Below are 12428 nucleotides of genomic sequence, written 5' to 3'. Positions count from 1 at the left end.
TTATAAATCCCTGGGAGCGGAAGGGATGGTGGGATGGGCTGGACTGCAAACATCCCACTGCTCTGACAGACAGCCACATCTCACAGCCTTGAGCTTGGCTCAGCCTCGTTTGCCTTGTCTGCGAAGCGGGGGTGATCACACTTCCTCACTCCCACAGCTTGGCAGTTTCCTTTGGGCCCTGCAAATAATTCAACACATGAATTAATGGGGTTTTAATTATCCTTAAGCAGGGTCTAAGACAGAGATCATGCTTCCAGCTCAATGTGAAGCAGTGCTTCACTTTCCTCTTGGGGCTGTTGCTACACAGGCCTGCAACAGTTGGTTGGTACCTCATGTTGGCTTCATTCTGCTCTTCATCAGATTGGGAGCTGGCTCTTTGCCATAGCAACCTTCATCCGAGACCTGCCAGCATCAGTTGGGTCCAGCTGGTCCCTGGTGTCCCTCTGATGTGAAGGGAGGTGAGGGAGGGTGAGTGAGAAGGACAGTGACGTGACCAAAAGAAGGTGGAAGCAAAGAGGAAAATAGCAAACAAAGGAGGTGTAGGGTCAGGAATGTTAAAAGCCAACAGACAGCAGTGGATACATGTGGAAAAGAGAAAAGGGCTGGTGAGCAGAGAAAGGGGAGAGGGGGACTGGGAAGGGAAATCTATGGGCAGGTGGATGGGACAGAGATGCCGTGGGGGTGCTGTGGAGGTGGCTGAGGGGTGAGGCAGGTTAATGAGGGTAGGTTGGACAGGGCTTGGAGCAACCTGGTCTAATGGAAGGTGTCCCTGCCCATGGCAGGGGTGGGAGCTGGAGGAGCTTTAAGGTCCTTTGCAAGCCAAACCGCTCTGTGATTCTGTGACTATGGAGCTGCTGTGCTGCAAAAGCCCCTCTGTTGAGACAGCAATTTGCTGCTGCTGCCACTGGGAAACTTCAGGGATCCATCAGCTGCTCCTCATTCCATGAAAGGCATCCTGGAGCAGGAAGCCTACTGGGTCAGGGCTTGAGCTCCTCAGGCAGGGCTGGAAACCTCTGCTTGTGAGAGGCTTAGGAATTCACACATGGAAAAGGTCAGCAAGCACTGCTCCCAGGAGAGCTGGGCAAAGGCCTCCTCTGCACCTCCTGCCTTTCACCTGCATGGGAGGAAGGCTGCCACGGGGGCTGTGGAATAGAGCCTGGAGGAGACACGAATTCCTACTGAAGACAGATTTCTCACCTCTCCTGCTTGACCTGTGAAAGAGAAGGGAAGAAACCTTTGTATTTGAGCTTTGATCCACTTTTACTTGAAGCATCTCTTTCTTGGTTTTGTAGAGCTCATTCCTTCTCCCACCCCTCCTGCTCACCATGCACTTCCATTTCTTTCACAGACAGAAAGCAGAGTGCCTCTGCAGCTCTCCTGTCTTGTGAGAAGTCTGAGTCAAAAGTGAACACTTCACTTGCTGCGTGTGTGCAGAGACCCCCAGTCTGCACTTCTCCCCCTCCCACCCAAGTCAACAGCAAGGCTTCCTTTAGGAGTACAAGCCAAGCACATCCTTAGTGAATTCTAAGGAGGCACACCAAGGCTTTAACATGATGAGCTGGCAGATGTGACCAAGGCATTTCATGATGGATTTGCTCTGCACCAGTCAAAGTGCATGTGGCTCATTTCACAGGGCCCTCTCTTAGCAAAGCTACCTTCAGTACAATTCGTTTCCCTTCACTGTAAATCAGTGTTTCCTCGGGCAGAACTGATCTCGGTTCACAGTGTCCTGGCTCCTGCTGGCAGAGCCAAGTGTTCCCCCTCTGGTCACACTGGCTCCGTGATGCCCATCCTGCAGCAGGGCAGGGGCTGGAGCACAGTGCTCCCATGCTTGTGCTGGTTTGCAGTCTCTTGGCTACCATTTGCTGTTGGCTGTTTTGGCTCAGATCACTTTGGTTCATCTCCACTGATGTTGTCACAAGGAATCCCTGCTGTGCTGCCCTTTCTGCTTCCTGGAAGACCTGGTCCTCTTTGGATTGTCAGGAACAGGCAGTGCCACGTCCACACAGGCTGGGGGATATCATAGAATCATAGAGGGGTTTGTGTTGGAAGGGACTGTAAAGCTCATCCAGTTCCAACCCCATGCCACAAGCAGAAGCTCTGCTATTCAGCAAGTGGTGCTCTCCTGCCCCCTTAGGGCCCTGGGGCTTTAAACCATCCGTTTCAGTGGTTGGGTGGATGCCCCAAGCACCTGGGCAGAAAAATGAGATGGAAATATTCCTACACACTGGTACTCCTTCCAGTCAGGGCAAATCCCAGGGCTCTTTTCCCTGGCTGAAGCGACTGACAGGCAGCAGCAGGACTGGGTACACACCACATGGTTATCCCAGCTGAGGCATTCCCACCAGCCGGAGCAGCCATGCTCAGTGATGCTCCAAACCAAGCCCCTGCCCTTCTGCCAGACACCGGCTCTGCTGCTTCCCTGCTCTGCTGTGTGTCTCTGGTCTGTGAGCAGCCAGTGCCTGCACAGAGTAAGAGCCAGAAGGTCCTGCAGTCCTCTGGCAGCCGACACCACCCGATTGCTGGAAGGATGGCTATGTTCATGCTGTGCTGTCCACATCCAAGGAGAAGGCTGGCACGGAGCTGCTGCTAGACCTGTGCCTGGACCTGCTGCTTGGGCTCACACCCACCTGCAGGCAGTGCCTTTCATAGAGCCATAGAATCAGAATCATACCCAGCTCCTTGTCCCTCTTGTGCTGTTCCCCAGAGCTGGATGCAGGTCTGCAGGGGGTTCTCCCCAGAGCGCAGCAGAGGGGCAGGTCTCCCTTCCTATGCTCCAGACAGGGGTATTGCAATGCCAGGCTTTCCTGTGCTCTCAGACGTTTGGGTATAGCACAGTTTGCACAACCAATCTTGCAATGTGGGTCTCAGGTGAGCTGCAGGAGCCTGGGAAACGAATGGCTGCTTTTTCAGTGTTTGGGCTCATACAAGGGCTCAGCCAAGCCCTGCAGGACCACCCTGTGCAGGCTGCTTGCAGGATTTTCAGCCATGACTTTCAAACCTCTTTGAAGCTCAGGCAGGCATTGGAACAGGCACAGGTAAGGGAGGTGTGTTGGTACAGCCCAAAGTCTTCTCTGGCCTTCCCCAGGCTGAGAATTCATGTCCCAGATTCTCCTAAGAAGAATATTTATTGCAAAGGATGACTCAGTGTGGGATACGTGAGGATGCTCTGAGGGAAGGGCTCACTCTCAGTCACACTGGGCAATGGTGTGAACAGATGGGCTGCTTAGAGCAAACGTGGCTGTGCTCCCAGCATGAGGCAGTGCACAACATGGTACAAGGCAGCTACAGTCAGATTTTCCCTGCCATGACAGTACTGGATTAGGTCTCCATGGGTCTCCTGCCCCTTCAAACACACACCAAACTCATCACATCTCTTATCTGCTCCAGTTTGCAGTGTGCTGGTGCCCAGAACCTTAATTGCCATATGCCTGGTACCTTCTTAGCCCATGGTGCTGTGTCAGCAGCTACCCCAAGGTTCCAGCCCTGCAGGAACCACCCTGAGGAGCAGAGGAGGGCCCTGCATGGACCTCTCCTCCCTGTGCTGGTGTGGGCCATGCTCCAGCACACACACAAATAATAACTGGCCATTCCAATTGCCCTGGGAGCCTGATTCCTCTGTCCCTTTGAAATCATGTGTCTTACACCAATGCCTGCACTGGGGAGGACGCTTCCTATGAACTCTGCAAATCCTGGATGCTGACAGCTCCTCCAAGCCCACGCCAGGACAGAGTGGTCACTACCGGCTTTCAACAGACACTAGATCTGCTGTTCCAGTAGTTACTTTTCTAAGGATTCACAGCATCAGTGCCCCTACAAGCCTGGATCAGCCCAGCTGACTCCTGTAAATGGAGTCACAAGGAGGAAAGAGATGGGTGCACGGACCAGGAGCTCTAAAAGGGAGACTTTTATTGCATCCAGAGCTTTCTCGATAGGCACCAGAACACAGGGGTTTGGCCTAAGTGTCAGCCTAGGTGTAAGTGACTGTTCAGATGAACAGGTCTGACTCAGGTCTTGCCATTTGGGGCCAAGATCTAAGGCAGAAGCTCTTCCCTGTGAGGGTGCTGAGGCGCTGGCACTGGGTGCCCAGAGAAGCTGTGGCTGCCCCATCCCTGGCAGTGCTCAAGGGCAGGTTGGACACAGGGGCTTGGAGCAAACTGCTCCCGTGGAAGGGGTCCCTGCCCGGGGCAGGGGTTGGAGCTGGAGGAGCTTTAAGGTCCCTTCCAACCCAAACCAGGCTGGGATTCTGGGATTCAATCCATGACTAAAGCACATTTCTGTCTCTAAATCAAAGCTCCTGAAGCTGCAGAAGCGGGGTAGCTCCATTCACCTGTACAATGGGCTGTGGGCAGTGAAGGTGGATAGGGCTGTTTGCTGACACAGCAACTGGACCTGCACTCTGGCAAAGGAAGCAAGTTCAGGGGCTGAGGCAGCAGGTTTGTGAAGCAGAAGAGGCCAGGATGCTGCTGTCCCCATGGAGATCCCCCAGCACGGGCGGTGCCTGGCACGCTGGCCCTGGCTCTGAGCCCTGAAATGCTCCTGCTGCTTTACGGCTCCAATGAGCAGTGCCCGGCCAGGGTGAAGGCGGCTGCGGAGCTGTGAGCCACCGCACATTGCCTGGAAACCAGCAGCCTGCTGCAGCCCGAGGCAGCCTCTGGGCTCCCAGCCCTGACCATGGTGACTCTGAGTGCCCACACCTCATGAGTGACTCCAACTGTTCAAACCAGCACGGTGTGGCCACTGCGAGCAGCCAGCTTTGAGAGAGGTCTTCCCGAGACCCATTGCCTGCAGGGAGGGAGGCAGGGATTCATCCCTCCCCATAGAGATTGATCCAGAGCACTGCCTCCAGCCTGCTGACTCACCATCCTGCTTTGCCAGGCACTGTGGAAGAAAACCTTCCTCTGGATGAAGGATGGTCTCAGCTTGAAAGAATTGCCTTGTGAGCATCAAAGCAGTTTGGGAGCCCATTTGCTCATCCTTCCTGCTCACTCTTGGGGTTTTTCTGTAAGGGGATGAAAGCTTGGGATCAGCACATGCCTCTCCTGGAATAGCACCAGGATCTGCTCCACCACTCGCAAACTGGCCAAGCATAGAGAGGTCACAGAGTGGTAATGCCCTAAATGACAACAGGGAGACAGCATCAGCTTCTGGCTGATGGTGTGTGCTGATGGGCACAGGCAGCAACCCCACTGCTGCAGTGCAGGGGCAAGAGCCAAGCAGAGTTTGAAGGAAGTCCTGCACCAGGGAAGGGGCAATCCCAAGGCTGGGGGAGATGGGATGGAGCAGCCCTGAGGAGAAGGACTTGGGGCTGCTGGGTGAGGAGCAGCTCCCCATGACCTGGCTTCAGTGAGCGCTTGAGACCAGAACCCCCCCATGTGCTGGGCTGCAACCTCAGAGCGTGAGCAGCAGCTCAGGGAGGGGATCCTGCCCCTCTGCTGCGCGCTGGGGAGATCCCCCTGCAGTCCTGATCCAGCTCTGGAGCAGCAGCACAAGAGGGACCTGGAGCTGTTGGAGCAAGGCCAGAGGAGGCCATGGAGCTGCTGTGAGGGCTGGAGCAGCTCTGCCCTGGAGCCAGGCTGAGAGAGCTGGGCTGGGGCAGCCTGGACAAGAGAAGGCTCCTGAAGGGGAGACCTGAGAGCAGCTCCAGTGCCTAAAGGGGCTGCAGGAAAGCTGGAGAGGGGCTTGGGACAAGGGCCTGTAGGGACAGGCCAAGGGGAATGGCTTGAACCTGCCTGAGGGGAGACTGAGCTGAGCTCTTAGGCAGAAGCTCTTCCCTGGGAGGGTGCTGAGGCGCTGGCACAGGGTGCCCAGAGAAGCTGTGGCTGCCCCATCCCTGGCAGTGTTCAAGGCCAGGTTGGACACAGGGGCTTGGAGCAAGCTGCTCTAGTGGAAGGGGTCCCTGCCCGTGGCAGGGGTTGGAGCTGGAGGAGCTTTCAGGTCCCTTCCAACACAAACCAGGCTGGGATTCTATGATAATGCACTAAATGGAGCAAACGCCCTCTTTTTACACCCTAAGAATAAATGAAGGAGTGGGATTACTTCTCTGGAAGGGGTTGAGTCTTCAGGAAAGCCCTGCTATGGTGTTAGTCCCTCTCTGTGCACCCTGTGCCTGTCCCAGAAACAGGAGTCTTCCCATGTGCTGTCAGTTGTGATTTGGCAGCACATATGAGGTCTGCTGAAGGTGGAGAAATGCTGTGTGCAAGGTGTGACCCATGTGGTAACACAGGCTTTGGATCTCTCCGCTCCACTTAGGAGCACTGAGCCCAGTAGAGACTGGGAGGGAGGAGACAGAGAACCTATGGAGTGGAGGAAACCCAGCACATCTGAGAGACCTGAACTCTCAAAGCGGAGAAATAATCCCAGCCCTCTTGGTAGGAGATGAGGGAGGAAGCAGGACATGGCCGAGGCTCACCAAGCTACAGGTGGGCTGCTCTGTCTACTGCACCTCTGCACACCCTGCTCTGCTCGGATTGAATCTGCTCCCGGCTGGAGGTGGGAAGTTGCTGCTGGAAAGGGAGTGTTGCAGGGCAGGGAGTCTCAGCACCACGTTTTCATTCCAGGACAGGTTCTAGTGAGCATGACAGGAGCTGGCAGATGAAGAGATTCAGAGCAGCCCAAGGAGAAGGTCTTGGGGGTGTTGGTCGATGAGAAAATGAACAAGGGCCAGCTTCAGTGTGCGCTCACAGCCCAGAAACCAACCGTGTCCTGGGCTGCATCCAAAGCAGCGTGACCAGCAGGTCCAAGGAGGTGATCCTGCCCCTCTGCTCTGCTCTCGTGAGACCTCACCTGGAGCATTGTGTGCAGTTCTGGTGTCCTCAACATAAAAAGGACATGGAACTGTTGGAACAAGTCCAGAGGAGGCCACGAGGATGCTCAGGGGCTGGAGCACCTCCTGTATGGAGACAGGCTGAGGAAGTTGGGGCTGTTCAGCCTGGAGAAGAGAAGGCTGCGGGGAGACCTCAGAGCAGCTTCCAGTGTCTGAAGGGGGCTACAGGGATGCTGGGGAGGGACTCTTCATTAGGGACTGCAGTGACAGGACAAGGGGTAACGGGTTCAAACTGAAACAGGGGAAGTTTAGATTGGATCTAAGGAGGAAATTCTTTCCTGTGAGGGTGCTGAGGCACTGGAATGGGTTGCCCAGGGAGGTTGTGAATGCTCCATCCCTGGCAGTGTTCAAGGCCAGGTTGGACAGAGCCTTGGGTGCCATGGTTTAGTGTGAGGTGTCCCTGCCCATGGCAGGGGGTTGGAACTGGATGGTCTTAAGGTCCTTTCCAACCCTAACTATTCTATGATTCTATTCTGTGATTGTAGGAGGACAGCAGGAGGCACCATGTGCTGGCCAGACCGTGGGACTCAGCTGTACAGTGGCACAGCTTTGCACAGAGGGGGATTTTGAGTGATGCTGAGGAACAGGCAGCGGGAAATGAGCCCATTCCTGCTCTCTGTGGGTCTGGGCACTGGCTTGGCAGCACAAGAAGAGCCACAGCGCCAAGATTTCCGACTGCAGTTGTTCTTTGAACCAGATTTGCTGGCACAGGGCTTGTCGTGGGCAAAGTCTTTTCCTGAACTGACATTTTCCCAGTGGGGAAAAAAGTCCTATTAAAACTCCCCCAACTCCCTCAAGTGTTGTAGGTGGGGGTAGAGCTGCCCTTGGGGACTTCTGTCCCTGCTTTAGCAAGCTTCAAACAGTCTGGGTGATGGACCTGAGCAGTCTGGTTAGAGCAGAACAGGCTCCTTGTGGGTTAATGTACCTCACCTTCCCAATGAGCAGAGCACCACTGCTGGCAAAAGCACCAGCTGATGACAGTGATGGGACAGGGGAATGGCTTTAACCTGCCAGAGGGGAGGCTGAGCTGAGCTCTTAGGCAGAAGCTCTTCCCTGTGAGGGTGCTGAGGCGCTGGCACTGGGTGCCCAGAGAAGCTGTGGCTGCCCCATCCCTGGCAGTGTTCAAGGGCAGGTTGGACACAGGGGCTTGGAGCAAGCTGCTCCAGTGGAAGGGGTCCCTGCCCGTGGCAGGGGTTGGGGTTGGAGGAGCTTTTAGGTCCCTTCCAACCCAAACCAGGCTGGGATTGTGTGATTCTGTGCTTTACATAGAGCCCTCCTGTGCCACAGACAGCAGAGTGCATTCAGGTTGCCACCCCATACTGCACACACTGTGTGTGATGCTCCCGCTGCAGCTCTAGCATCTCCCCCTCAGCCGGGGTCCCTGCAGCCCTGAGCTCACCCCCTTCACTAGCAGCATCGCTCGCAGGAGGTGCCAGGTGCCACCAGTGTTTCTGGCTGGTGGCTCTGCAGGCTGCCACAACCCTGGTGTTATCACCCTGGGTAGCACAGGAGACAGCTACCAGGAGGCCTGCAGCCTCACCAGCCTCAGTTCTCAGTGGGGAAGGTTGCTCTGGGGAGGAGGTCACTCCCTGCCCTCTTGCTCCAGCCCTGTGAGGAGAGGACTGTGCTCCTCCTGCTGTTGTGGCAAGGCTTATTTAAGGGGTTCTGCTCTCCTCGTCCTCATTTGGGTGCATTAAGGTGCTGTTAACAGGCTTAAGGATAAGAGAAAGTCCCAGCCTGCAGGAGTCTGTCCACACCGAGGAAAACAAAGCCATGTGAATGACCACTGGTGTTAACTGGGATGTTTTAACGTGGGGAGAGCTTTTTATTAACAACCTTCATGTGTCATTCTTCATCTTGGTGAACCTAAGCTTTGCCCCAACACCTTCAGCACAGGAATGTTACAGCCTTGCCAAGGATGAGTTTAAAATGCAAGCATAAAAGCTCATTGGAAAAAGCTAGAGCTAGCAGGGGTGGTTTCCCTGAGGGAGCTTGGTGGCTCTGGTGGGTTCTGGATTGTTGTGAAGGTCATGATCAGAGCCACAGCTGGGAATAGGACCAGGTATGGGGAAGGACAGAAGAACTCTGAACCACAGCCCTAACCCTGGCTGTTGCAGGTAGCACTGACAAGGTCTTCCCTCTGCCAGGAGAAACTCCTCCTGCCCACACAGGGCTGGCAGATCCCAGCAAAAGATGGAGACATCCCACCCTTGGGGGCTGAGCTGTCAGCCCCATCCCTGCTCCTTGTTTTAATTGCTGATCAGAGCTGAGCTGCTCTGAACTTGCCTCCCATAAGCTACTTAGTGCTGTTGATACAAGCAATTTCCTCATCCCTCTGAGCCTTCACTGATACAACACGGGCTGATGCCAGTCAGACCCAATCCATGCCCAGGGCTATCACAACCAGAGAATGAACCACAAACTAATCCCTCAGCCTGTACCCAGCTATGAATTTGCCCTTTTTGCTTCATAACAACAGCCCTCACCCTACTCACGCCACATATAAGCATCTTTACAGCTGGATCCCACCAGACCACATCTGGTCTGGCTCCTGCACAGTCCCCTGCGATGGGAGGAAAACTGGAGTGAGCAGAGCTGGCCATAAGCTGCTGACTCTGCCTGTCCAGACACATCTTCATCCCATGGGATTTGCAGAACCATGGAACCAACCAGGCTGGAAAAGCCCTTCAAGCTCATCCAGTCCAACCATTGCCCAGCATTGCCAAGGCAACCCCTGCCCCATGGCATGGAGGCCTTGTCTCCATGGTATGGGAACAATTGCAGGGCCAGTGCCTGCAGCCCTGCCCTGGGCAGCCTGTTCCAATGCCTGAGCACCCTCTGGGGCAGGAATTGTTCCTCAGCTCCATCTAAACCTGCCCTGGGGCAGCTTGAGGCCGTTTCCTCTTGTCCTGTCCCTATTCAGCAGGACCAAAGCTCTTCTGTCCCAATGGCATCAGCGCCAGCGAGTCAGTGTCATCCAGGGATGGCCCAGTTGAGGTCTTGGAGAGGAAACTGGCTGAAATGGCCCCTTTCAGGAGGATCAGAGCTGTGTGTGTGTGTGTGTGTGTGTGTGTGTGGTGAAAAGCAGTTGGTTTGGCTCAGGAGGGGGAAGGTTCCATCTCCCAAATTGTTGAGATGTTTCTGCTCTGTTTGGTTGCAAACTGAGCTTCAGAAATGCTCAGAATATTGCAGATGATGCTGCCAGAAAAAGGCATCTTCGGATGCTTGTTCCAAGCATTTCTCAATAAAAAAGGTTTAAATAACACCAGGTCAAAAGCAGGGTGTCGTTTAATCAATTCCTTCTGAAGGAACTGAAGGAAACCCAGTATTCCAGGGTGAAAGGAAATGGAATTCTTCCTTTTTACAAAGCCAGTTGTAAACCCTGTATTTTATCCTGCCCTCATCCCATGTCTTTGCCCTGCACAGTGCCCCCAGCCCTGAGCAACACGCAGGGAGCAGTCAGGAGGCCCAGCAGCATGTCCACATTCCCAGGGCAGGACCACCTCGCCCAGGAGCTCCACTGGGGCCTCAAACAGATGCCCAAAGAAAAGGAAGGAATGAACAAGTGTGTGATGGCTCCAAGTGTTCTGCAGGGGATTTTGTGAGTGGGTGGGATGTGTCCTGGCAGGAAACCTCCACAGGTGCTCTCTTCTTGGACCTCAGGAAATGGGATCTTACTTCATCACAAGCTGAGTCTCTGGGAGCTTGTGCAAGGAATGAAATAAGGCCAAGCTGGGGCTGTTCAGCCTGGAGAAGAGAAGCTGTGTGGAGACCTCAGAGCAGCTTCCAGTGTCTGAAGAGGGCTACAAGGATGCTGGGGAGGGACTCTTCATTAGGGACTGCAGTGACAGGACAAGGGGTGATGGGTTCAAACAAACAGGGGAAGTTCAGGTTGGAGATAAGGCAGAAGCTGTTCCCTGGGAGGGTGCTGAGGCGCTGGCACAGGGTGCCCAGAGAAGCTGTGGCTGCCCCATCCCTGGCAGTGCTCAAGGGCAGGTTGGACACAGGGGCTTGGAGCAAGCTGCTCCAGTGGAAGGGGTCCCTGCCCGTGGCAGGGGTTGGAGCTGGAGGAGCTTTGGGGTCCCTTCCAACCCAAACCATTCTATCTTTCTATGATGCTCCATCCCTGGCAGTGTTCAAGGCCAGGCTGGACAAAGCCTTGGGTACCACGGTTTAGTGTGAGGTGTCCCTGCCATGGCAGGGGGTTGGAACTGGATGATCTTAAGGTTCTTTCCAACCCTGACTGTTCTATGATTCTATGAAATTCTCACCATAGCTGGGAGCAGGACCAGTGTCTCCAGCTGGGTTTTAACTCATGCTTTCAATTCATGACTTCCATCTGCTGGAGCGTGGGTTATCTGCAATTCCAAGAGCTTCCTGCCTCCTGAGTGGAGCACTGAGCTAACCAGGCCCAGCACAGCGAGTGTCCACAAGCACCTCAGCCACCTCCACCCTTTCTCTCCACCCAAGTGTTCATTAGCGTTGGACTGGTCCTTTAAACCTAATTGCCACCGTGACTCCCCTTTTCATCCCCTCCCTTCTCAGGTGCCTCTGTTCCTCTTGCAGGCTGTCCCTTGCACTTGTGCTCCACACCAGCTCTACACCTCAAGCTCTGCACAGGAGGAGCCCAGCTGTGAGCAGAGCCCAACCTGAACCCATGCAGCATCAGTGTGATGCGACACCCACAGAGCCCATGATGAGTCTTCAGTCCAGCTTAGACCCTGGAGCCAAGGTTGGTGTCTGGAGCTTGCTTGTGAGTTCTGCTGGCAAAGGGGAGTGAAAGGCTTTGTTAGGTTTGAATGGAGCTTGGCTGGGATGGGAGGTGCTCATGGGGCTGAATTTGACGCGTCCTTCTTCTTGCACTAGAGTGGGAGTGGGATGTGCTGCCACTCGGGTAGCCCCAAAGCAGCCATGTGTAGAATAATTTGGAGGTTTTGTAGCTCAAAAAGGGCACATGAGCATGTCAGGAGCCAGCTGGCTCTTGGCATCTTCATTTACAGCTTCTGAGCTATAAGTTGAGGCTGCTGGGCTGCCCATGTCCTCCTAGATGTGGGCTGAAGGCATGGGCTGGGATGGGAGCCTCCCTTGGTCACTGCTGATGGCAGGTTTCACCCAGGGGGAAGCAGTCGCTGGCTGCAGCTCTCCATGCTTTCCCCAAGGAATATGTTTCCATAAAGGATGAAAGGAACCTGCCTGACCGGCTGTCCCAGCCACTTTCCACTGCCTGGCTCCCTTCCCAAGGCTGGCTCATGTGTCCTACATCCAAAGGCTGGGCTAATGGGGTCAGCAAACCTGCACTTGGCCCTGCTGTGCCTGTCTGGAGATGGGGCAGATGCTCTCCCTGTTCACTCAGTCTCTACTTCAGAGGCCTTACACCAGAGATACAAGTTTTTCTGGAGCAAAAGATGCCATGAGGTGGTGAGGTCATGAGTTATTCAGGGTGGCAGTAAACAGGGGTAGGCACAGATCTCACCCACAGGACTCGAGGCAAGAATCTGTAGGATGATGCCCGTGGCAGGGGTTGGAACTGGATGATCTTTAAGGTCCCTTCCAACCCAAACCCGTCTGTGGTTCTCTGGTGTGCAGGAAGGGGGAAAAGAGG

General features: G+C 54.7%; 1 long non-coding RNA gene across 1 annotated transcript in view; it reads left to right on the top strand.

Annotated features, from left to right (window-relative positions):
* Window positions 1-11552, top strand: part of LOC134166052 (uncharacterized) — a 28194-nt gene extending 16642 nt beyond the window's left edge. Inside the window, exon 3 of the long non-coding RNA XR_009965739.1 lies at window positions 11393-11552. This is a non-coding gene — a long non-coding RNA (uncharacterized LOC134166052). The remainder of the gene's footprint in view (window positions 1-11392) is intronic.
* The last annotated feature ends 876 nt before the right edge of the window (window positions 11553-12428 follow it).

The sequence above is a fragment of the Pezoporus occidentalis genome, unplaced genomic scaffold (genome assembly GCF_034315485.1).
Source record: "Pezoporus occidentalis ecotype Australia unplaced genomic scaffold, CSIRO_AGI_Poc_V1 ctg250, whole genome shotgun sequence".
Classification (NCBI taxonomy): Eukaryota; Metazoa; Chordata; class Aves; order Psittaciformes; family Psittacidae; genus Pezoporus; species Pezoporus occidentalis.
The sequence above is the reverse complement of the archived record's forward strand: the minus strand, read 5'-3'. Positions and strand labels throughout refer to the sequence as shown.